The sequence below is a fragment of the Mus musculus genome, chromosome 11 (assembly GCF_000001635.26).
Source record: "Mus musculus strain C57BL/6J chromosome 11, GRCm38.p6 C57BL/6J".
Lineage (NCBI taxonomy): Eukaryota > Metazoa > Chordata > Mammalia > Rodentia > Muridae > Mus > Mus musculus.
Genome location: NC_000077.6, coordinates 116,306,759 through 116,329,195, shown reverse-complemented (window position 1 = coordinate 116,329,195; position 22,437 = coordinate 116,306,759). Strand labels below are relative to the sequence as shown.

The 22,437-nt window shown below is 49.3% G+C and overlaps 1 long non-coding RNA gene across 1 annotated transcript; it reads right to left on the bottom strand.

Moving 5' to 3' along the window:
- Positions 1-19,665: 19,665 nt before the first annotated feature.
- On the bottom strand, positions 19,666-22,332 carry Gm26730. The gene is made up of 3 exons (XR_389166.1): positions 22,015-22,332; positions 20,971-21,524; positions 19,666-20,151 (listed from the first exon to the last, which is right to left on the bottom strand). It is a non-coding gene; the product is annotated as a predicted gene, 26730 (long non-coding RNA).
- Between the last annotated feature and the right edge of the window lie 105 nt (positions 22,333-22,437).

Sequence of the window (22,437 nt, the reverse complement as noted above, 5' to 3'; positions counted from 1 at the left end):
ACAGAGTCTCTCGTGTGGAACCACAGCTTACAGTGCCAGGTCATCAAGTTCTTTTGCAAGGGAGGTGTCTCCGTCCCCAGTGATGGGGTTATTAGTCGTGTGGTGGCAATGCCCAGCTTTTAACACGGGTGCTCGCTCGGGACATCTTCTCAGGACCTCATGCTTACACGATCAAGCCCTCTTGCCCCTGAGCCGTCTAAACCTCATCTCATATAGGCTCAGTATAATCTCAGCACTAACTGCCAAGCACAGTGCCCAGGACCACTAAGCATTTCACACACATTTCCCTAAAACTAAGAGATATACATAAGGCTACTCGGGCCACAGTATCACCAGCCTTGCTGGGCCAGCATCACCAGCCTTCAACTCAGCTGCCTTTCCTGACAGCCTCTGGGCTGTGTAGCTTTGTGTTCAGGACTCCAGCTCTCAAAATGGGTCCCTCTTCCGCATGTATTCGGGAGCTGGTGGCAGTTTTGTGTCTGGTTTTTATTTATTGGTTAGTTTATTAGAGGCGCTGCTCTCCATGGCAGCTGATTGGGCACGTTTCCCTCAGCCGTACATGAAGGGTCCCGTTTCTTTCACGATAATGGGTTTATTTATATTTTTCATATTTTCTTTTTAAAGATTTATTTATTTAATGTATGTGAGTGCCCTGTCTCTCTCTTCAGGCATCAGAAGAGGACATTGGATCCCATTACAGATGGTTGTGAGGCACCAAGCAGTTGGTGGGAATTGAACTCAGGACCTCTAGGAGAGCAGTCAGTGCTCTTAACCATTGAGCCATCTTTCCAGCCCTTGTTTTTTTTTATTTATTTATTTATTTATTTATTTATTTATTTATTTATTTATTTTGATTTACCCGTTGTCGTGTTGGGGTTTGGCCCTAGGACGTCACAAGCACTCGGTGAACGCTCCACGCTGCGCTGGAGTCCCCAGCTCCTGCTGGAGTTCCTTTTCCTTTGTAAGATGCAGCCTCACAGCGGGCAGTGGAGGCGCACACCTTTAATCCCAGCACTTGAGAGGCAGAGGCAGGCAGATTTCTGAGTTTGAGGCCAGCCTGGTCTACAGAGTGAGTTCCAGGACAGCCAGGACTATACAAAGAAACCCTGTCTCAAACAAACAAACAAACAAACAAACAAAAAAGATGCAGCTTCACTACGTTGCTAGCTCCAGCCACGCACTCACTCTGTCCTCCACAGGTCTTGACCTTTCACCTCCCGCTGCCTGCAACCTCCCTAGCATCAGTCATTCCAGGCCTGCACCACTGCCCGGCCACCTGCCTGGTCTTTAATTCTAGGCTTCAAACCCCAGTTTTGCAGCACCAGTCCCCGAACCCATGTCTTTTTAAATATTGGGGGAAAGCCAGGACCCACCCTTCCTGCCCCCAGACTTCCGGTCTTTCCCAGCTTCTCCTTCATCCATGTATCCTCTCCACTACCACCTGGGACCATGACAGGACTGACCATAGAAAGGCCACAAGCTTGGAGCTTGGGGGCCTCCCACTCCTGGCTCTGAGTTCTATAGGACAGGACACTAAGGGGGTTCAGCGGCTCTCATCTGAAAGTCCCCAGGGGCATCCCTTGCCCTTGGTAGTGTTCGAAGCTAAACCCTCTTCAGAGCTGAACTGGATCTGAGCCGCTCCAGAGTTGGGCTGGAGTCCACCCCCAACCCTGCGCAGCAAGGAGGGCAAGGGACAGGAAGGAAGTGGACACTGGCCAGGAGTCAGGTGTAGCTCCTGCTCTGTCCTTGGCGGAGCCCCAAAGGTAAACAGGTGTGTAAGGATTCCAGCAGGGGGTAATGGGCTGCCCCTGGGGCAGGTCTGGGCCTGTCCTGTGGGGAGGTGGAAGGGCAGCATTGTTAACAATGGGATGGGACAGCAGCCCAGGTCCTGCAGACACATTCTTGTGTGAGGAGAAAGAAAACACAGGTGACAGGGGGAGGTGGGGGGGTGTTGGGGAGGGGAGGGGACTTTGGGAGGACACCAGAGCCAGGCCTGTGCTAAGGAGTGTGAACTGCAGCTCAGCAGGAGATGAAGTACACAGAAGCCCTTGGTGGGGGAGGGGGAGGACCGCTGCCTTCCTCCCATGGGACATGTGCCCATCTCATTCCGTTTCTCCCAGGTGAGATAGGTCAGAGCCACCTGGACAGGCGGGCAAGCTGGGGCCTGAGCTGGCAAAGACACCTCAAAGGACACTGTCCCCAGAAGCTGAGAAGCCTGAACTGGCCTGGCAAGGTCAGGTCCAGATTCAGCAGGAATCAAAGAGGGACGCTGGAAGGCCTGCCCTGCTGACCTCGCTGGCCATATGGATGGTCCAAGTGCCCACCTTCTCTTCTGTGCGAGGCAGCCTCAGTTCTGAGGCCCAAAGTTCTTTCCCTGGAGGCAGCTCCGCTAAGCTCCTAAGAAAGCAAAGCCCCCAGGCAGGGCCTGCCACTGCCACCCCCATCAGAACCACCCTGCTGGGATCTGCCTCTGCTGAGGCTTCCATCCTGCATGCTCCCAATCTCCATCTCGGTTGATCTTGGAAGCTAAGCAGGGTTGGGCCTGGTGAGTACTTGGTTAGGGGACTGTCTGGGAATAGTGAGCAGAATAGGCTTAGCCGTGGTGGAACACTGGTGAGGCAGGAGGATCGCTGTGAGTGTGAGGCCAGCCTGATCTACATAGCAAGTTCCAGGACAGTCAGAGCTATGTGGAGAGACCCTGTCTCAAAACCAACCAAACAAGAAACGACAACAGAAAAACCAAAACCACCAGCCCCCTCCCAGCGCTGCTGTGTGTCCAAGGAGTTAAGCTGGGGCCAGGAAGCTGCCCAACGTCCTCCTTGCCCAGCTCTACCCACAGGCTCTAACTGTGGCCTCGCCCCCTTCTGCCCTCTCTCCGTACAGTATCAAGGTTCCCTCTAACTTGCCTTAATCGAAGAGTGCCGGAGATGAACTGGGTACGTTGGGCTAGGGAGGGTAAAGTGGGTTTCAGACTGAGTTATTAATTCCACATGCCTGTTCCTGTGTCAGCAAAGTCCTGTGGGCAGACAAGCAGTCCACCCAGCCCAGTCTACACTGAAAGCATTAAACACAGTGGCCAGTGTGCTGAATCGTGACCATATGAACGAATGGATCATTGGAGTGAAAAACAGAAACACAGCCTTTGCAAAAATGCTTTTAATGTAACGGGTTCCTGGCACACACCTGCACTGAGGACATCCCCAAAACTCGTGAAGCTGCTGTGGCTTGACCCAAGGGTATACAGAGTCTGGGGCAGAGTACCCAGGCCTGGGGAGAACTTGGAGGCTAGCCTGCACTGCCTTGTTGTAGAACAAGAGACCGGTTTGCTGCCCTACATATTTGTGTTCCTTGGCTGTGGAGGAGGCAGCGGAGGCCTTGAGGGTTGACCGAGGCTACCTTAGCTCAGGATCTGGGGAAGATGTGAGCCAGATGAAGAGGAAATGTCGTGAAAGGGAAAGACCTGGTCCTCTGGTCTCCAATCCTCTAGGGCCTGGTTGCAGCCATCTTAGGAGGCAGTGTGGGAGCCACAGAAGTTAGGGATGGAATGGGAAGGCAGCACACGGGATGCTCCATCCAAACACATCGGGGCAGCATGTAAGCCATTCATCCATTCATACCCTGGCCACAAGGTCACCAGGACAGAGCTGTGCCTGACTCAGCTGTCCTTGCACACCTGTACCCCACTGTAGACCAGGAGCAAACAGAGCTTCTGGGCCTGACACTCCTATTATCCTGGATGTGCTGGCTCGTTCCTATAGCAACCTGACACAGTCCAGGGCCGTTTTGGAAAAGGGAACCTCAGATGAGAAAATGTTCCCACCAGAGTGGCCTGTAGACAAGCCTGTGGTTCACTTTCTTGATTGATATGGGAGGGCCCCGCCCACAGTGCAGAGGTCTCATCCTGTGGCTCTCAACCACTTTGGGGGTTCAATGACCTTCAGGGGTTGCCTAAGACCATCAGAAAACACAAATATTTGCATTACAATTTATTTATTTATTTATTTATGGATTTATTTATCTTATTTATATGAATACACTGTAGCTGTCTTCAGACACACCAGAAGAGGGCATTGGATCCCATTACAGATGGTTGTGAGCCAACATGTAGCCACTGGGAATTGAACTTCAGGACCTCTGGAAGATCAGCAGTCAGTGCTCTTAACTGCTGAACCATCTCTCCAGCCCTACGCTACAAAATCATAACAATAGCAAAATTACAGTTATGAAGCAGCAACAAAAGGAATTCTGTGGTTGGGGGTCACTACAACCAGAGGTACTGTGTTCAAGGGTGTCAAGGAAGGTTAAGAACCACTGCTGTGGCGGGTGGGGCCTTCCCTAGCCAGGTGCTCCGGGAGTGTGTAAGAAAGCTGCAGGCTGACTGCATGGGTGTGCGTGCTATGCTTGTGTAGCTTGTTGCTTGTGAAACTCCTAACAGTGAGAGCACCTTTGCCTGCTTTGGGGACCCTTTTCTCCAACTGGGTCGCCTCATCCAGCCTTGACACTGGGTAGGCACCCTGAGAACCAAGACTGTGGCCCCAGCAGAAGAGGAACATCTCAGCGTGTCAAAAAAAAAAAATGGTAAGGAAGGATGGGGGAGTGAGGTCACTCAGATGGACAGCAGGAACTAAGGGCTGGCGGGGAGGGCAGCAGGGTGTGAGGAGTGCGGGCGGCTAAGTCCAGAGTGAGGTGGGAAGGCAGACGGGGAGGGGAGCAGAACACCAGGAGGCCTGGCCAGCCCCCCAATATCTCCTATTTCCAGCTGCCCAGCTTCAGACAGGTGGACAGGTGGACAGGTGGACAGGATTCCTGCCCTCAGAGAGGATCCTTTGGTATTGGACACAGGGGTGGGGTCAGCCATTCGCCAGAGGGAGAGTCTACACAGGCTTCTCCCATCCCGCAGTACCTTGAGCCTCAGTCACTACAAGATAACTAATTGCCTTTGCCAGGAGAAGGCAGATTCATGGGGTTCTGTGCTCAAAGTATGATCCCTCCCAGGAGATGAATGGCCTAGGACCCCCTTCCTACCCAGAAGCAGGGCACATACCCCTCAAATGTGCCACAGCACTTCAGGTCCTTCATCTGCTTGGCTGACACCTGGCCACTGGTCAGGCCACCCAGTCTCCTTGGCCACTGTCCTCGATACAGTGTGTTCTCCATCTGCAGTTAGTGAGACCTCTTCTCACTGAGTTACTTACTTGTTTTTAGAGTACAGGGGATTTAATGCAGAGCCACACACATGTTAGGCAAGTACCCTGCTTCTGGTCAGCGCTCCCAGCTCTTCGACTCATTTTAACTCTTTCCTGCCTTTTGAATTTTAATTTTGTTGTTTGTTATGTGTGTTTGTGTGTATTTGCGTATGTGAGTGTGTGTATTTCCGAGTATGGGTGTGTGTTTGAATGTGATTGTGTGCATATGTGTGGGGGTGAGTGTGTGTTTGTGTGTATGAGTATGTGTATTTATTTGTGTGTGTGAATGTGTGAGTGTGTGTGTGTATATATGGGTGTGACTGTGTGTGTGTGTGACTCTGTGTGTGTGTATATGTGTGTGTGTTGGGGGTCACCCACATGACAGTACATACATGAAGGTTTGTAGAGTTAGTTCTCTCCAGGCACTGTGGGTGGGAGGAGCACTGTGGGTGTGAGGAGCCCTGTGGGTGGAAGGAGCACTGTGGGTGTGAGGAGCACTGTGGGTAGGGGGAGTGCCTGGCGTCCCTTGGTCCAGAGCCTGGTTCTGCTGCCGTGGAGAATGAATGGTCTTGGTGGAATGGACTCTGTGGGTAAAGCATGGGAAGACATGGGGTACAGACCAAGTACCCACACTCCAGCTCTGTGTGGTGACCTTTTGCAGAGTCTGGGGAGAAAACCATGTGACCTCTCTCTGTCACCCCTCCTGAAGGCTTCAGGAGTCCTGATCCATTGTCAGTTCAGATTTGTTGAAATCTCTTGTCTGATGCTATCTCCTCTCCCCACTGTCCACCTCCTCCTGCCCCTCATTCTGCACTGAAGTAAAGGTCACAAAAATCAAATGCTCAGATAGGGAGACCACCAGGTTTTTGTTTGTTTATTTGAGGGAGCTGTGTGTGTGTGTGTGTGTATGTGTGTGTCTTTGTGCCTGTGTGTTTGTCTGTCTGTGTGTGTCTGTCTGTCTATGTGTCTGTCTCATGTGTGTGTGTCTGTATGTTTGTGTGTGTATCTGTTTCATGTGTGGGTGTGTCGGCCTGTTTGTGTGTCTGTCTGAGTGTGTCTGTCTTTGTATATCAGTCTGTTAGTGTCTGTCTGTCTCATGTGTGTGTCTGTGTGTCTGTCTCATGTGTGTGTGTGTGTGTGTGTCTGTCTCATGTGTGTGTCTGTCTCATGTGTGTGCCTGCACATGTGTGTGTTAGGAAGCCAGAGTTCCATGTCTGTCTCTCCCCCCACCTTTAGATGGGTTCCAAAGATTGACCCAGGCCCCCAGGCTTTTGCTGTAGGCACCGTCACCCATGGGGCCATCTTGCCAGCTCCAGTTTGTCCCTTTTTATGGCCAAATAGTATTCAGTTTGTTTAGCCATTCTCCTCTGATGGATATCTGAGTAACTTCCAGTGTAGGGCTATTGTAAACAAGCTTTTATGAACATTCCTGAACAAGGCTTTTGTAGCTCTCTCTCTCTCTGTCTCTCTCTCTGTCTCACACACACACACACACACACACACACACTCACACACACACCACACATGCAACACACACATTCCTTTGCATTTCATTTCATTTGGCAGGTTTGGGGGAAAGACCTACACGTGTGGGCTATCTGCCATGTTCAAGTGGGCCACGTCAAGGCAGCCTTAAAAGAGCAGGCATGGGTATTCAGCAGAAATGCAAAGAGAAAGGCAGAGCTAAGGGAGGTGTGGGGGTGAATCCCAGCAGGGGTGTCCAGGGCGCTGATGGCTACTTCATATGGGGCTAAGGACTCTGTCAAATGCGGCTCAGGCAAGAACACCTCAAAGACTTCCTACCTCCCCAACACACACACACTGACAGTCGCTTGACGCTGTCACCTGTCACCCAGCCTCAGCCTCCTCAGTGCTGCCATCATGTCTATGCACTACTGTGAGGGTCACACTGGGCTCCCCCCATCTTCCCCCTTTCCCTTTTCCTTTCCTTCTTTAGTCCCAGGAGCCCCTAGTCCAACCAGGTGCTCAGCCTTTATCTGGTGGTTCCGTTGGGAGCTGACTGTCACCTTCCTACCTCATCCTTTTAGTAGCCCCAACTCCTTAAGTCGTAGGACAAGTGTCGGGCACTGCCTGCCTTCTGCCTAACCAGGACCTCGCCTTCCTCTACAGAAACACAAAGCCTCCTCCTTGGGGCTCCTGGCAACACTTCTCAGGGGAGAGTCTGAGTACTGAGTCCTAAGCTTGGGGAGGTCGCCACATTAGCTGCCCAGGCCTCTGGCAAACCTCCGGCTCAAAATGTCTGGTTTTGGTGAGCCCTGAACCCTGATCCCTAGACGGGAGGCCACAGCGCTGGTCTGTAACAGCAAGATAGCATCATAGAAAGAGGCAAGGGCGCTCTTCAGTCTTTGGGACATGGCATCCTTCTGGGGTTGCCTACAGATATGGACACTGAGATGCAGAGGACCTGCGGATGCCAGCACAGGTGAGGCCAGCTTCCAGGCATGCTGGCACTGTGTGGACACCGCCATCTTCTTGCTTTCCTATTACTACAGGGGCAGAATCCCCTGCCCCATGGGAAGCTCAGGGTGAGTGGGGCAGGGACTGGTTCCTGTGATATCTGCCAAGAGTAGTGCAGAGAATGTGGCACAGTGGAGTGGGGGCCGCAACACAAGACTCAGTGACCTGTCGGCAACTGGAGCTTTTTGCCGAGAGGGCAGTGGGGACATGGGGAGATATAAGTCAGGCTTGTCCCTGCCTGGGCCTACACTTCCCCAGGCCTCAACCTAGCTCTCCTTTCTGGCCTTATTTTAAAGCCCCTATTAGTTGGGCCTGGTAGTATATGGAAGTGGAGAAAGATTATGAGTTAGGTCAGCCTGGGCTACACGCAAAGATAGTCCCAAGAACCGTAAAATGTTCGAGGCCAGCCAGGTCTACAGAGTGAGTTCCAGGACAGCCAGGGCTATACAGAGAAACCCTGTCTCGAAAAAACAAAAAACAAAAAAACCCCAAAAAACAAAAACCCAAAAACGATAGTCTTTATTAAAGACAACTGGTGGTATGTGTTGGCATCAGGACCTCCCAAACCTATGACATCACATAGGTGACAGCAAAACCTGCAGACTGGTTGCCAAGGCAACAGGCACCCTATTCCCAACATCCACTTGGCTCACTTTCCACCTTTACCTGAGTTACGTCATTCTCGATATAAATAAGGAGAACTCCCCTCCCTCACACTCTCTCCCCCTCTTCTCTTTCTGCCGCCACCTTCTCTCTCTTCTCCCAATAAAACCTCGTCCACGTGGAACTGTCTTGGCCTAGCGTGCTGTTGAGATGCAACCCGCCATTCTAACACATCAGTGTGTGTGATGTCTTTCCAGGTCGGGTGTACACTGATGGCGGCTGCACACATCTTTCTTTGGCCTTTCTGTTCATTCATTCATTCCATCAGTCACTCGACGAGCCTCAGGCTGGAAGACTCTCCTGTGGGTGCGCAGGGCGCTCTTAAACACACTCAGTAAAACCGAGCCTTGGTCCTAGAACCCTTGCTTCAGGGTAGTTCTGGATCAAGGGACTAAGACCTCCCATTTCCCACCACAGAGGAAGGATCTGCAAGTGTTGTGCTGGGGAGGAAAAAGGCCTTCTCTGCACCCCCACCCCTATCCAGCAGCTCCGGAGACCCCAGCCTGAATGTGGTCTGCCTCTGCCCAGCCACCTCCAGTACCTGGGGCACTGGTGTGGACTCTTCACTTGTATCCCAGTCACAACGAAGCCACATTCTTCTTTATCTGTCTTGAGACAGGGTTTCTCTGTGTAGCCCTGGCTGTCCTGGAACTCACTCTGTAGACCAGGCTGGCCTCGAACTCAGAGATCCACCTGCCTCTGCCTCCTGAGTGCAGGGACTAAAGACATGCGGATCAGGTGAAACCACATTATCTTACCTCAGTCAGCTGCTCTAAAGTGCCTTAGCTTTCTTAGTCGATACCTGTTCTTACTCCTCTGGTGACAGAGCCATCTCTGCCTTACTTCTCACAGAATAGATATCTTCCTGGGACCCACCTTCCCACCCTTCAGAATCCAGGACACATCTGTGCCTCTCTGGTGGGCCATTCCCCTGTGGTGGTTTTTCCTTTAACCAGTCCCCACAGTCCTTGTCCCTCCTGTGACTGGCAGGACATAGATTTGCTGTGAATCCCAAATTCTCAAAAGGACTTTCTTTTCTGCAGTCTTAGCAGGGAAGGGGGATCTCTTCCTGTCTCTTCCCTCCCAGGCTTTCCCTAGTTTTCTCTCTACCTACACAGACAGGTTATTGAAAACCCCAGCGATGTTTGTGATCTTGCACAGGAACAAGGGCAAACGTCCCTATGCCTGGAGTCAGGGAGCCTCTGTCCTCATGTGTGGATTGAACCCCACGCTGCCAAACAATGCAAATCAGGATGCCCAGCATGTGAAAGCGCTGAGTCACATTCTGGGAACAGGAGCCCTGGGGACCATGCCCTTCAGCAGTGCGTGCTGCCGCGTTTGCGTTGCAGGAGTGCCCCGGGGGCTGCGCTGGGCTGCGGGAACATGCTTGTAGGTGCAACTGGGCTATGGAATCGCGCTGGGAGCTGCAATTGGGCTATGGGAGCACTCCGGGGACTGCAACTGGACTGCACCTGGGCTGAGGGAGCACGCCCAGGGCTGTGAGGGCGCCCCTGTCCAGGCCAGAGCTGATCTCCCCGCAGCACCAGCTGGACTAGGAGACTAGCGATCACGGGATTCGGGGCGCGCTGGGCACCCACTAAACTTCCGGGGCCAGACCGCAGGCCCCTGGTCCAAAAAGAACTGCCCCGGTTCCAGACGACGCCTGCACTTCCTCTCTCCCTAGCGGCGCGCGCCCCCTGGTGGACGCCGTCCTGCTCGCTGCTTCCCCACCGCGCTGGGCTCTAAGCTCCCCGCAGGAGAGTGGTGACCCCCTTCCCAGAGCCAGCCCAGGATAGGAGAATAGTGGAAAATGCCGTGGTCTGAAAAGATAACGGTGTGAGCTAGTGTGCATACGTGTGTGAGCATATGAAATGATACATGTGTAAATAAATAAGCGTTGTGTATGTGTGAGTGGATGTGGTATGGATGTGCACATAGTGTAAATGGGGCACTGGGTGGGTGGCTGATGTGTGATTAAGTGATCCATCGTGGAGGGCAGGGGCAGGGTGTATGTCTAGTGGCCTCCAGTGTCCAGGCACGGTTGGGTAACTCCTGAAAGCCTTTTTGTGATACTCTAGGGATTAAACCTAGGGCTTTGGAAGTTAGCCAGGCCACACTCTTCTTAACTTTGTTTTGTGTTCTGAAACAGGGTCTTACCACGAAGTCTTAGCTGGCCTGGAACTTCCTATGTAGACCAAGCCAGCACAGCGGGTAGCCAGCTTCTGCCTCCTGAGTGCTGGGGCTAATGGTGTTTGCCACCACACCTGGCTCTTTTTAACTTCTATATTTACATTTGTAAATTCTCTGAGAATTTCATTCATGAGTACTGTATTTACATCATTCCCACCATGCCCTTCCCCCTCTAGCTCCCCCCAGGGGTGAGACCTTAAGAACTTTCTCCCACTGATGAACCAACTGGTGTCACTGTGTTGGTCTTGTCTAGGTAGCCATATTGTTGAGATTTCTTGGGTGTAATTTCCCCTGCTGTGTCTACAAGACACTGTCTTGTTGGTCCTCGGGTTCTTACAACCGTTCCGTGAATCAGTCTCTCTCTCTCTCTTTCTCTCTCTCTGTGTGTGTGTGTGTGTGTGTGTGTGTGTAGGTTGCATTACAGCTTTACCAGGTTGAGTTGTGCACCCCACAGACTCTAATTCTCTGCATTCAGATAAAGTCAGCTTGACACCAGCTAGAGTCATCAGAGGAAGCAGTTTCCAGTTGAGGAAATGCCTCCATGAGATGCAGCTATGCGCGTCTGTAACAGTCTCCATCTGAAAAAGAAAACAAAATCATTCTTTGATGAAAAGCAGGAGCTACAGTCATCTGATGGTCTAACTATAGAAAAGTTATTTATTTTATGTGTGGGTTATATGTGCATGTCTGTATATCACATAAATGCAGTGACCATGGAGGTCAGAAGAGAACGTTGGATCCCCTGAAACAGGTACTACATACACCACTGCTATGTGGGTGCTGGGATTAGAACCTGGGTCCTCTGGAAGAGCAGCCAGCATTCTTAACTACTGAACCACCTCTCCAGACCCTGGCCTACATATTTAAACTATAATTAGAAAGTATACTGGTTTAGGAAAATGACTGTAGTTGGTTCTCATATAGGGCCTATAACCATGAACCCACATAGCCTGGTCTTAAAGTCTGTCCTGGCTGGCTTTGTGTGTTAGCTTGACACAAGCTAGAGTCATCAGCTCAGTTGAGGAAATGCCTCCATGAGACCCAGTTGTAAGGCATTTTCTCTATTAGTGATCAATGAAGGAGGGCTCAACGTATTATGGGTGGTGCCATCCCTGAGTTTGTGGTCCTGGGTTCCATAGAAAGCAGGCTGAGCAAGATATAAGGAGCAAGCCAGTAAGCAGCACCCCTCCATGACCTCTGCATCAGCTCCTGCCTTGGTTCCAGCCCTGCTTGAGGTCCTGTCCTGACTTCCTCCAGCGATGAATCATCATCTGGAAGTCTAGCTGAATTCACACTTTCCTCCCCGACTTGCTTTTTAGTTATGGTGTTTTTTTCCCCTCTGTAGAAAGCCTGACTAGGACAAAGCCCTTCTGTAGTGCAGGCAGGTCCTGAATATAAGAGAATCCTGCTTCAGCATCCTGGAAGCTCAGCCCAGGCGAGCACCTCTTGGATCTGTGTTACACAGCTCTGACCCGGCCTAGCTTAGATTCCCACTTTAAGATTCAGAGGTGTGCTGGAGCGATGACTCAGGTGTTAAACTCACTGGCTGCTCTTCCAGAGGACCCAGGTTCAATCCCCAGCACCCGTTATGGCAGCTCACATTTGTCTGTAACTCTAGTTCTAAAGGATCAGACACCTTCACACAGACATAAATGCATGAAATGAGGGGTACAAAAGATCCAAAGGAAGCCGGGTAGTGGTGGTGCACACTTGTAATCCTAGAACTCGGGAGGCAGAGGCAGATGAATCTATGAGTTCGGGGCCAGCCTGGTCTACAGAGTGAGTTCCATGACAGCCCAGGCTCTCCTACCCCAAAAAAGATCCAAAGGAAACTGAGCTCAGTGGCTCAGACCTTTAATCCCAGAACTAGGGGGATAGAGTCAGGAGGTTTGCTCCAAGCTAGACTACACACTGAGTTCCAAGTCACCCTGAGCTACAGTTCAAAATCCTATCTAATAAAATATAGCAATAAGCCGGGCGTGGTGGCACATGCCTTTAATCCCAGCACTCGGGAGGCAGAGACAGGCGGATTTCTGAGTTCGAGGCCAGCCTGGTCTACAAAGTGAGTTCCAGGACAGCCAAGGCTATACAGAGAAACCCTGTCTCGAAAAACCAAAAACAAACAAACAAACAAACAACCCCCAAAACAAACAAAAAAAAACCATAGCAATAGAATTTGGGGAGATGCCTCCATGGGTCAAAAAATCCACATAGAAGCCAGGCATGGAATGTTTGTAAGTCAGAGACAGTGGAATCCTGGAGGTTTGCTACCTAGCCAGAATTAGTCGTTAAGGGAGGGATATTTAAGAGGATGCTCTTAAAAACCCTTTGAATAACCCTCTGTTATTTAATTTGGGTACTCTGGGTGCCGAGGCCAGTAGATCTCTGTGAGTTTGAGGCCACCCTGATCTACATAGCTACTTTTAGGCCAGTCGAGTTACATGGTGAGACCCTGGCTCAAACAACACAAAGAAGTGCCCGGGGCAGGGTTGATGGTTCAGTAGTTGAAGTACTTGCCCTGAAAGTGTGAGGACCCATGTTCAGACTCCCCAGCACCCACATAAATGCCAGTTGGGCATGGCAACTTGCTTGTAATTCCAACCTTCGGAAGCAGAGACAGGGAATGCTGGAGCAAGCTGGCGAGCTAAATGAGCCATCACCACGACACTCTGGGTTTGATTGAGAAACCTGCCTCAGTGGTTGATGCTGAAGGCCAATGGAAGATGATTTCTTAAGTCAGACGTGGCCCTTCACATCCACAAGCACCCACAGACGTGGGCTCATGCACACATGCACGCTGCTGCACATACATAAAAGAGAGCTTCTCACCCAGTTCACTCTGCTTTCGTATACAGCCCAGGGCCTCCTGCCCAGGGGTGGCACTGCCCACAGTGAGCTGGGCTCTCCCACAGTCTTATCTACAGACCAATCCCACGGAGGCATCTTTGCAACTGAGGTTCACTCTTCTCAGATGACCCAAGCTTCTTTCAAGTCGACAGAAGCAAGCCAGCTCACCATCCAGCCTCACATGCAAGCTGTGCCTTGTGTGGCATGTGCTGTGGCCTCCACCAAAATCTACCCCAGTACGTCATACTTTCCCACATATCCACAGTCCTGCTTCGAAGCCACAGGCCTCTCCTGGACCTACCCTAAATAAGCATTGGAGGGTGAGGTCTGCCTGTGGGTTGTGGGTACGAGAGGAAGGCATACTGATTTGCCATACCCTGGGGCATGCATTACTGTTGCTTGTAGGCTTGTGGTTGGTTCTCATGTCAGAGAGACTCGTGGATACCTCAAGGGGGCACCCAGTCTCCTCTGCTTTCCCTCTCTGGGACACAAATGTCCCAGTCAGTGGTCGGTCCCCAATACCCTCAGATTCAGCTTTTTATGCACACATCTCTTATTTGTTAGCCAAAGATTTATTGAGTACCCTAAATACCTCCAATGTAGGGTCAAGGCTAGGAGCTGGGAGGCAGCTGGGAAGGCAAGCTGGCTTTTTCTGGTTACCATGGTGACTCCATCAGCCCCGTGGTCTGGCTGACCTCCTCCTTGTGTTGGTCAGCTGAGAAGACAGTGGTCCTCTGCCTGCTTTTGATCTGCCCAGCAGGCTCTCACTGGCCTGGTCCCTCCTTACCCTAGCTCCTTCCTGCGAAGCCCAGGGAACTATTTGCTGCCTCTGTACCCCCCTCTTACTGCCACATCCAAGTCAATACCAGGACCATGGTCAGGCCGGCAGGAGGGTCCTCTCACGGGAGGGGTGTGACTCATACTCCGTCCATCCCTTAAGGACGGATGATTCCTGGTAATGATGTCCCCAACACTTGGAGGACCTAGTTTCAAACCACTTTGCTCAGAGAGCTCAATTTGTACATACAGATTTAAAATTTTTAATTATATTTATTTATGTGTGTGTGTGTGTGTGTGTGTGTGTGTGTGTGTGTATACCACGTGTGTCCAGATCAGAGGACAATTTATAGGAGTTGGTTCTCTCCTTCCACCAACTCTGTGGATTCTGGGGAACAAACTCAGGTCCTCTGGCTTGACAGCAAGCGCCTTTACCCACCAAGCCATCTTGCTAGGCCATGAGCACAAGTTTAAAATGCACCTGGCAAGCCTGTCATCCCAGCGACCTCCAATCTGAGGCAGGAGGATCTCTAGTGTGAGGCCAGCCTGAGCTACATATCTTTTGTCCCCTAAAGAAAACACAAAACAGAAGAAAATGCACCCCCTCCAAAAATAATCAAAAAAATAAAATAAAATGCAGGGACTTGTGTTTTGGGAAATGAGAACCTAAGAAAGAGTCTCCCCGCTGGTGTTGGGTGTAAAACTCAGTTCTCAAGCTGCGTTAGTCTAATGGACTTCTGGTGGTGCTGTGCTGAGTGTACCGGCAAATCCCAGAAAAAAAAGGTCCAAATACCTTCTTAGACCTAATTCATGCTATAGGTAACATTTTAAGTCACAGGTCATCACGAACTAATGAGGAAATGGTATAGGAACGACTAGATCTCCACCAGGGAGAAAAATCCAGGTGGTTCAATGAATAAGCATTTAAAAAGAAAATACTAGAAGCTGGGAAGGTGGGCCCACCATAATCCCAGCAGGTAGGAGGCAGAGGCAGGAGGATAAATTCAAGGCCATCCTCAGATACACCGGGAGCTGGCATTTCAACCTGGGCTACATGAGGTTCTCACAAATACGGATAAATAAAAGTTAAAGCCTGCAGAGACAGCTCAGAGACCACAAAGACCAGAGTTCAGATCCCAGCGCCCACATAACAAGCTGGGCATCTTCACATACACCTATAATTCCTGCTCCAGGGAGGAACAGAGACAGGTCACTGGGACCTGGGGCTTCAGGCCTAGTTGAGAAAATGCAAACTCTAGACTTCGGATAAGACTCTGCCCCAAAGGGATAGGCAAGGCTGGATGGAGGTAGTGGCACATGCAGCCTTTAGTGCCAGCACCCAGGAAGCAGAGGTGTGGGTCTCTGTGGATTTGATACAGTCTGGTCTATGTAGTGAGTATTACGGCAGCCAGGGCTACACAGTAACACAGCAAGGGCCTGTCACAAAAGGGATAGGCAGAGAGTGGTAGAGGGGACACTGGACACCCTCTCTGGCCTCTATGGCCGCACTCCACCCATGCATCACTAGATACACTCATACAAATAAATAAATACAAAAGTCTTAAAAAAGTGAAAACTCTAGCAGAGAGAAATACCAGCAACAAAGAAAAACTAATCATAAAAGGAAAAAAAAGCTCTCATATAAGAGGTGACTAATGTCTTTAAACCTAAAGAATTCTGAAAACCAGCATGAAAATATCATTTGTATTATTAAAAAAGGGACAGAGGACTTTTATTTATTTATTTATTTATGCCAGCCTGATCTACATAATGAGTTCCAGGACAGCCAGAGCTTCATAGGGAGACTTATTATTTAAATGCATTTCCACTTTTTTTAAAGGTTTATTTATTTATTATATGTAAGTACACTGTAGCTGTCTTCAGACACACCAGAAGAGGGCATCGGGTCTCATTACAGATGGTTGTGAGCCATCATGTTGTTGCTGGGATTTGAACTCATGACCTTCAGAAGAGCAGTCGGCATTCTTAACCCCTGAGCTATCTCTCCAGCCCACATTTCCACTTTTGCTACAGGGCCAGGAAACATTAATTTAGAAAAATTACCCAATTGATTTCCCAGGAAAGACACAAAGCCCATAGTAGTTAAACTAAAGAACACACTGTTGGTGGAGGGACATCCTCCACTCCTTCTTTCTCTCGGGGCCACCCTCCTTCCTGAAAGAGACTGTCTGCAAGTAGCCCTTAGGGTGCTGGAGCTATGCTTGTAATCTTCGCATAGCTTGGTTTGGGGTGAATGTAATAGAGACTTACAACCAGGCTTTGGGGGGAGAGTAATTTAAACTCCATTCCCCACCCTGTTCTGTTCACTTTTGAATAGTTACGATTGTAATGAACATAACCTGTTTTTCAGAACAGACTGTCTCAAAAGCCAGGAACTTGCTAGCATCAAATTCCCGCGCTATCTAGCTGGTGAAGCAGAGGCTTGAGCCTCAGCTGTCCCCTCTCTCCACCAGCTGTGTTGACTTAGTATAACCGAAGGAACTGGCTTCCTCTGCCGCAGAAGGGAGACAGCTGGGCCCAACTTGTAGTTTACCCCGAGGATTACAAGAGATCATGCAAGGATAGCCTTTGTAACACGAATGTGCAAACAGAAGGCTCTCAGGCTCTTGGTGCTTGGTAGTTGCCTGTCAAGTTACACTTCGACATTGAAGGTGTTTGAGAAACATGCAGAAAGGCTCACACATCCTTGTTTTGTTAAGTTAGGTCCAGAGTGAATATTTATTTAATTTGCGGTAGGGTCTCTTATATCCCAGGCTCTGTTGGCAAGGATGAGCTTGGCCTTTATGTATGTTTGTGTGTGTGTGTGTGTATTCGTATGCCTTTGTGTGTGTTTGTGGGTGTGTATGTGTGCATGCGCATGTGACACAAATGCTGACTCTCCGACATGACAATAGCTCTAGAGACTGGCTGAAGGAGAGGTGATAGTTTGTCAGACCGAAAAAGCTTTGAATGTCGCAAACTTATTCCTGGTTATGGTATCTATGGTAGCTATACAGGTAACAAGGCTCAATTTTTTTAAAGGTTTGTTTATTTATTTATTATATGTACATGAGTACACTGTAGCCATCTTCAGACACACCAGAAGAGGGCATCAGATCTCATTACAGATGGCTGTGAGCCACCATGTGGTTGCTGGGAATTGAACTCAGGACCTCTGGAAGAGTAGTCTGTGCTCTTAACTGCTGGGTCATCTCTCCAGCCTAAAATGTTTATGTTTAACCCTCCGACTATAAGAGGGGTAAGTTGTGGAGACACGGGTGTCTCTGCAATGAATCATTTTCACTACCTCGGGCTCAGGACTCATTATTATGTGCCACCCATTCACGTGGTATAGACAGGGATTTATAGCACCTATTACAGTTTAGTTATGCAGTCCAAACTGACTTACAGATGTCTTTCACCTGCTCTGGCAGAGAGCAGAGAATTATCATTAGCTGATTTGGCCACACTTCAGATTCCATACTCACGGTCAAGGATGCTGAGACGGATGCTAACTGGCTGAGACAATGTATCTGTTCCAGCGTCCTGCCGGGTCCTGGTGTTTCCTCCAAATCTGCATCCAAGACAGCTTCAAAGCCGCTAGCCCCAGATGGTGCAGCCTCACAAACTGCTTCAGTTAGCACTTCAGCTAAACCCTGCACTTTCTTGGCGGCAGAGGATCCCACAGAGTCTGCACATCAGTGTAACAGCCAGCTCTCCCAGGACTTGGCCAGCATCCCAATTTTCTTAGAGTCCCAAAGATGATGTTGCACCCGGACAGCAGGAAGCAATCTATAGAACACAATACTTTCATTCTGGAGATGCGGGGTGGGTGGCTATTGGTCCCTTGATGGGTTATGGGTGGGGGGTGGTTGCAGGTTGTTAATGGTTGCAGTCAGGGGAAGAAACAAAGGAAAGGAGACTGGATTCAGAGATCTCTTTCTCTCTCCCCTCTGTCCCGCTTTTTCTCCTGTCTAGGAGAGTTAGGGGGTGAAAATGTGGGGATGAAAAAAGAAGGTGGATTGCATCTCCTTTTAAACTAAAAATGCATCAAGTCTCAAATAGCTTAGATTGGTATGGATTTTTGTATGATAGAAATTTTAGGTTGTATTACCTACAACATAATATATACATGATTCAACTCTTGTAGAGGGTATATATACATATAACTTGAATGCAACTCTTTTTTGGGGGGGGGTGGTTTGAGACAGGGTTTCTCTGTATAGCCCTGGCTGTCTTGGAATTCACTTTGTAGACCAGGCTGGCCTCGAACTCAGAAATCTGCCTGCCTCTGCCTCCCAAGTGCTGGGATTAAAGGCGTGCGCCACCACGCCCGGCTGAATGCAACTCATTTAAAATGTAATATAAAGTCCTAGTCTTACGATAGCTACTGTTGTAAACTATTAAGAATATTTAAGAAGTGCAAGTTAGCGGTCAATCACCTATAAATAATAAAATCCTTTAATGTGTTCAGAACCATACTTGTAGTCATGTTAGGAACTAGTGTAGTTAATTACAGAAATAAGCCTTATTAAAACCCCTGTTGAATTTTTGAAACAAGTAACTAAAACCAAGCAAGGTTTGTGGAGAGAGAGAGGGGGGGTCCTCAAACGCTTCAGAGATCTGTAGAATATGCTGTTTAAGATGTTTTAATAAAAAGTCTTTTCATAGCCAGGCAGTGGTGGCACACGCCTTTAATTCCAGCACTTGGGAGGCAGAGGCAGGCAGATTTCTGAGTTCGAGGCCAGCCTGGTCTACAGAGTGAGTTCCAGGCCAGCCAGGACTGCACAGAGAAACCCTGTCTCGAAAAACCAAAAACAACCAAACAAAAAAAAGGTGGGGGGGGGGGCTCTTCATGGTAGAGAGACACATCAGCTGTTGTAGCACCCAACCTCCTCTTAAGATGATGGGCACAGAAGAACACGGCCAGGGGCCTGCTTCAGACATGGCAAAACTGCCAGCACTGGGCTACAAACTGTCCTTCACCTCACCTGGTGACCTCACACTGCAAACTGTGGACAGGCGGGACACTGGGGAGTTGAATGCCTCACTTTGCCTAGCCGAGTTAGGACTGTGCCCCCTAGTTCTGGAGTCACAGGAAAGTCTGTCAAATCTTCTGGCCTGGTGGCAGAAGATAGATGGGTGACTATCCAGATAGCCAGTAAGTTGCTGTCATTTTCATAGACTCAGAAGCTGCTCTGTCTGAACTTCCTGCTTCCTCAGTGAAATGTTGAAGACTGGACAGTTACAGCTTTATCAGTTTTTCAGTAACAACCAACTTGAGCTGCCATCTGGGTTATCTGCATATGTAAAATGCAGGCCACAGGTCTCGCTCACTGGAGTCTGTCTTACAGTTTTCCTCGTTATCAGATTGAGAAAAGTGAAACTCACAAAAGAGGTGTAAGGTTAGCAAAGATTGAAAGCTAAAGTTGTGAAGGATCTGAGAAAGTGTTTTAGGGTCTAAGACGATGGTTTTGTAAATGTTTATTTATTCATTTATTTATTTTTATTAGATTTTTTTTTTACATTTTTCTTCTTTCTTTTAAAGATTTATTTATTTAATGTATATGAATACACTGTCACTGTCTTCAGACACACCAGAAGAGGGCATCAGATCCCATCACAGATGGTCATGAGCCACCATGTGGTTGCTAGGACTTGAACTCAGGACCTTCAGAAGAGCAGTCAGTGCTCTCAACCGTGGAGCCATCTCTCCAGTCCTCTCTTTGTTTACATTTCATCCCCTTTCCTAGTTTCCCCTCTGAAAACCCCCTATCCCATCATCCCCTATCCCGCTGCTCACCAACCCACCCACTCCTTCTATCCTGGCATTCCCCTACACTGGGGCATCGAGCCTTCTTAGGACCAAGGGCCTCTCCTCTCACTGATGTCCAACAAGGCCATCCTCTGCTACATATGCAGCTGGAGCCATGGGTGTGTGTACTCCTTGGTTGGTGGTTTAGTCCCTGGGAGCTCTGGGGGTATTGGTTGGTTCATATTGTTGTTCCTCCTATGGGGTAAGAAGATGTTTTAAGGTGAGTAAATGCAAGTTATGAAGGTTGGAGGGTCTAAGAAGGTGTTAAAAGGTCAGTAAATGCAAACAGAGGATGGAAAAGCTTAAATGGTGATAAGAAAAGGATTTAAGGGAGCTGAAGAGATGGCTCAGTGGGTAAGAGCACTAGCCGATCTTCCAGAGGTCCTGAGTTCAATTCCCAGCAACCACATGGTTGCTCATAACCATTTATAATGAGGTCTGGTGCTCTCTTCTGGCCGGGCAGAACATTGTATACATAATAGATAAAACTTTTTAAAAAAAGAAAACGATTTAAGGTATATGTGCTTCAGATTTCTTTCCCTTATCCACTTGACACAAACCCTCTACAGAACTTTGAACTCACTGAGACAGGACAAATGGACTAGACATTGTGAATATAACTCTTACCCCGACAGTTCTCACAATTAGTATATAGTTTACTGATGTTAGAGATAGAGCCATTCTTGGGCTAAAAGGGGAAGAAGTTGGGATGATTAAACCCACACATATTGCATCAAATGCCTATGTAATTGTGCCCTGCATTTTCAGTTGTTAATTGCTATGCTGGCAGGATATTTAATTACTGTCATTTCTATGGCCTATTACCTGCCTTTTTTTTAAAGATTGATTTATTTATTATATGTGAGTACACTGTAACTGTCACCAGAAGAGGGAGTCAGATCTTGTTAGGGATGGTTGTGAGCCACCATGTAGTTCCTGGGATTTGAACTCAGGATCTTCAGACGAGCAGTTGGTGCTCTTAACCACTGAGCCAGCTCCCAAGCCCGATATTACCTGCTTTCTATATGTAAGTGTTTGTCCTTCCTTGCCTGCCACAAAGGTGTTTCTCTGAGATTAGCCTGTTAAAAAGAAAGCTGCCTGGTGAAGGTCAAAAGCTGCCAAAGCCAAAAGACAACACAGAAATATGGACCGGGCGTTGTCCTGCTGCTGATTGGCTCAGACTAGGTGTTGTCCTGCTGCTGATTGGCTCAGACTAGGCGTTGTCCGTTGCTGATTGGCTCAGATTGGATGAGTAAGGCGTGTGGCCTTTGAGGACTAGAGTTGACTGTTGGAGTCGGGGCAGGAGGAGAGAGAGACAGAAGCAGAACTGAGCAGGACAGGGAGGTTGAGCAGAGAGAACGCCAGGGACTCGTAGCAGGGAAGTCGCGTTGAGTCTGGAGGGTTAGCTGAGGGACTGCCCCAGCAAACAGGCAAACAGCCTTATACTATACAGATGTCTCTGTGTCTCTGTTATTAAACCCACGTGGGATCCCACAAGTTCTGAAGTATCCATTGTAAGCCACTCTGTGTGGAATCCAGTCTCCAGACTTGAACCGTTAAGATATGATCTGCAAAAACAAATTTGTCTCCTCAGTCAGCGCTTTTATCCTAAATTAGGGTTTAGCTAACTGGAAAGATGGCTCAGCAGTTAAGAGCTCTTTCTTACTCTTCCAGGAAGCCTGAGTTAGGGTTAGGGTTCCCAGAACCCACATGACAGACAGCTCACTACTGTAATGTCAGCTCCAGAGGGATCAGATAACCTTCTGGTCTTCCAGGGCACCTGGCATGCAAGTGACGGCACAGACATACATACCCATGGGCGAAACATCTATCTATACACCATGTTAAAATCCACAAATAAATCATGAGCTGGTGAAATAGCTCAGCAGGTTAAGGCATTTGCCACAAAACCTGGCACCCGAATTCAATCCCTCTGGGTCCTACACATGGGAGGGAGAGAACTGTAAACCCTATATACCACTCCGTGCCAGCCTCCACCTCCTGCCTTCCGCCACCGCCCTGCTTTTTCTTGGGTGAGCTGGGTTTGGCAGAGCACACCTTTCTTTAATCCAGCCCACGGTAGGCAGAAGTCAGCCTGGTCTACATAACCTATTCCAGAGCAGCCAAAACGATCTAAAAAAAATTCAGGTATAATGTTGGTTTGCTTGATTTTTGGTTTGGAGACCAAGTCTGACTCTGTAGCCTAGGCTAGCCTGGAATTTACTATGTGATCCAAACTGGCTTCGAACTCGTGAATGGCCTCCTGCTTCAGTCTCCCAGCAAGGGGCTGTCTTTCAAAGGAGCGAGCAAACCAGCCTCTGGCTACGAGGAAAGACCCACGTATGCCTCAGGTGAGCGGCTCTTCCAGCCACATTCAAGATGGCGTCGACCCGCAGCCCGCTCGCGAGCTCCGGCAGGAACACACTTCCGCCTGCCACTCCCAACATGGCGCCCCCGAAAGCGTCCGGGGGCGGGGCCGAG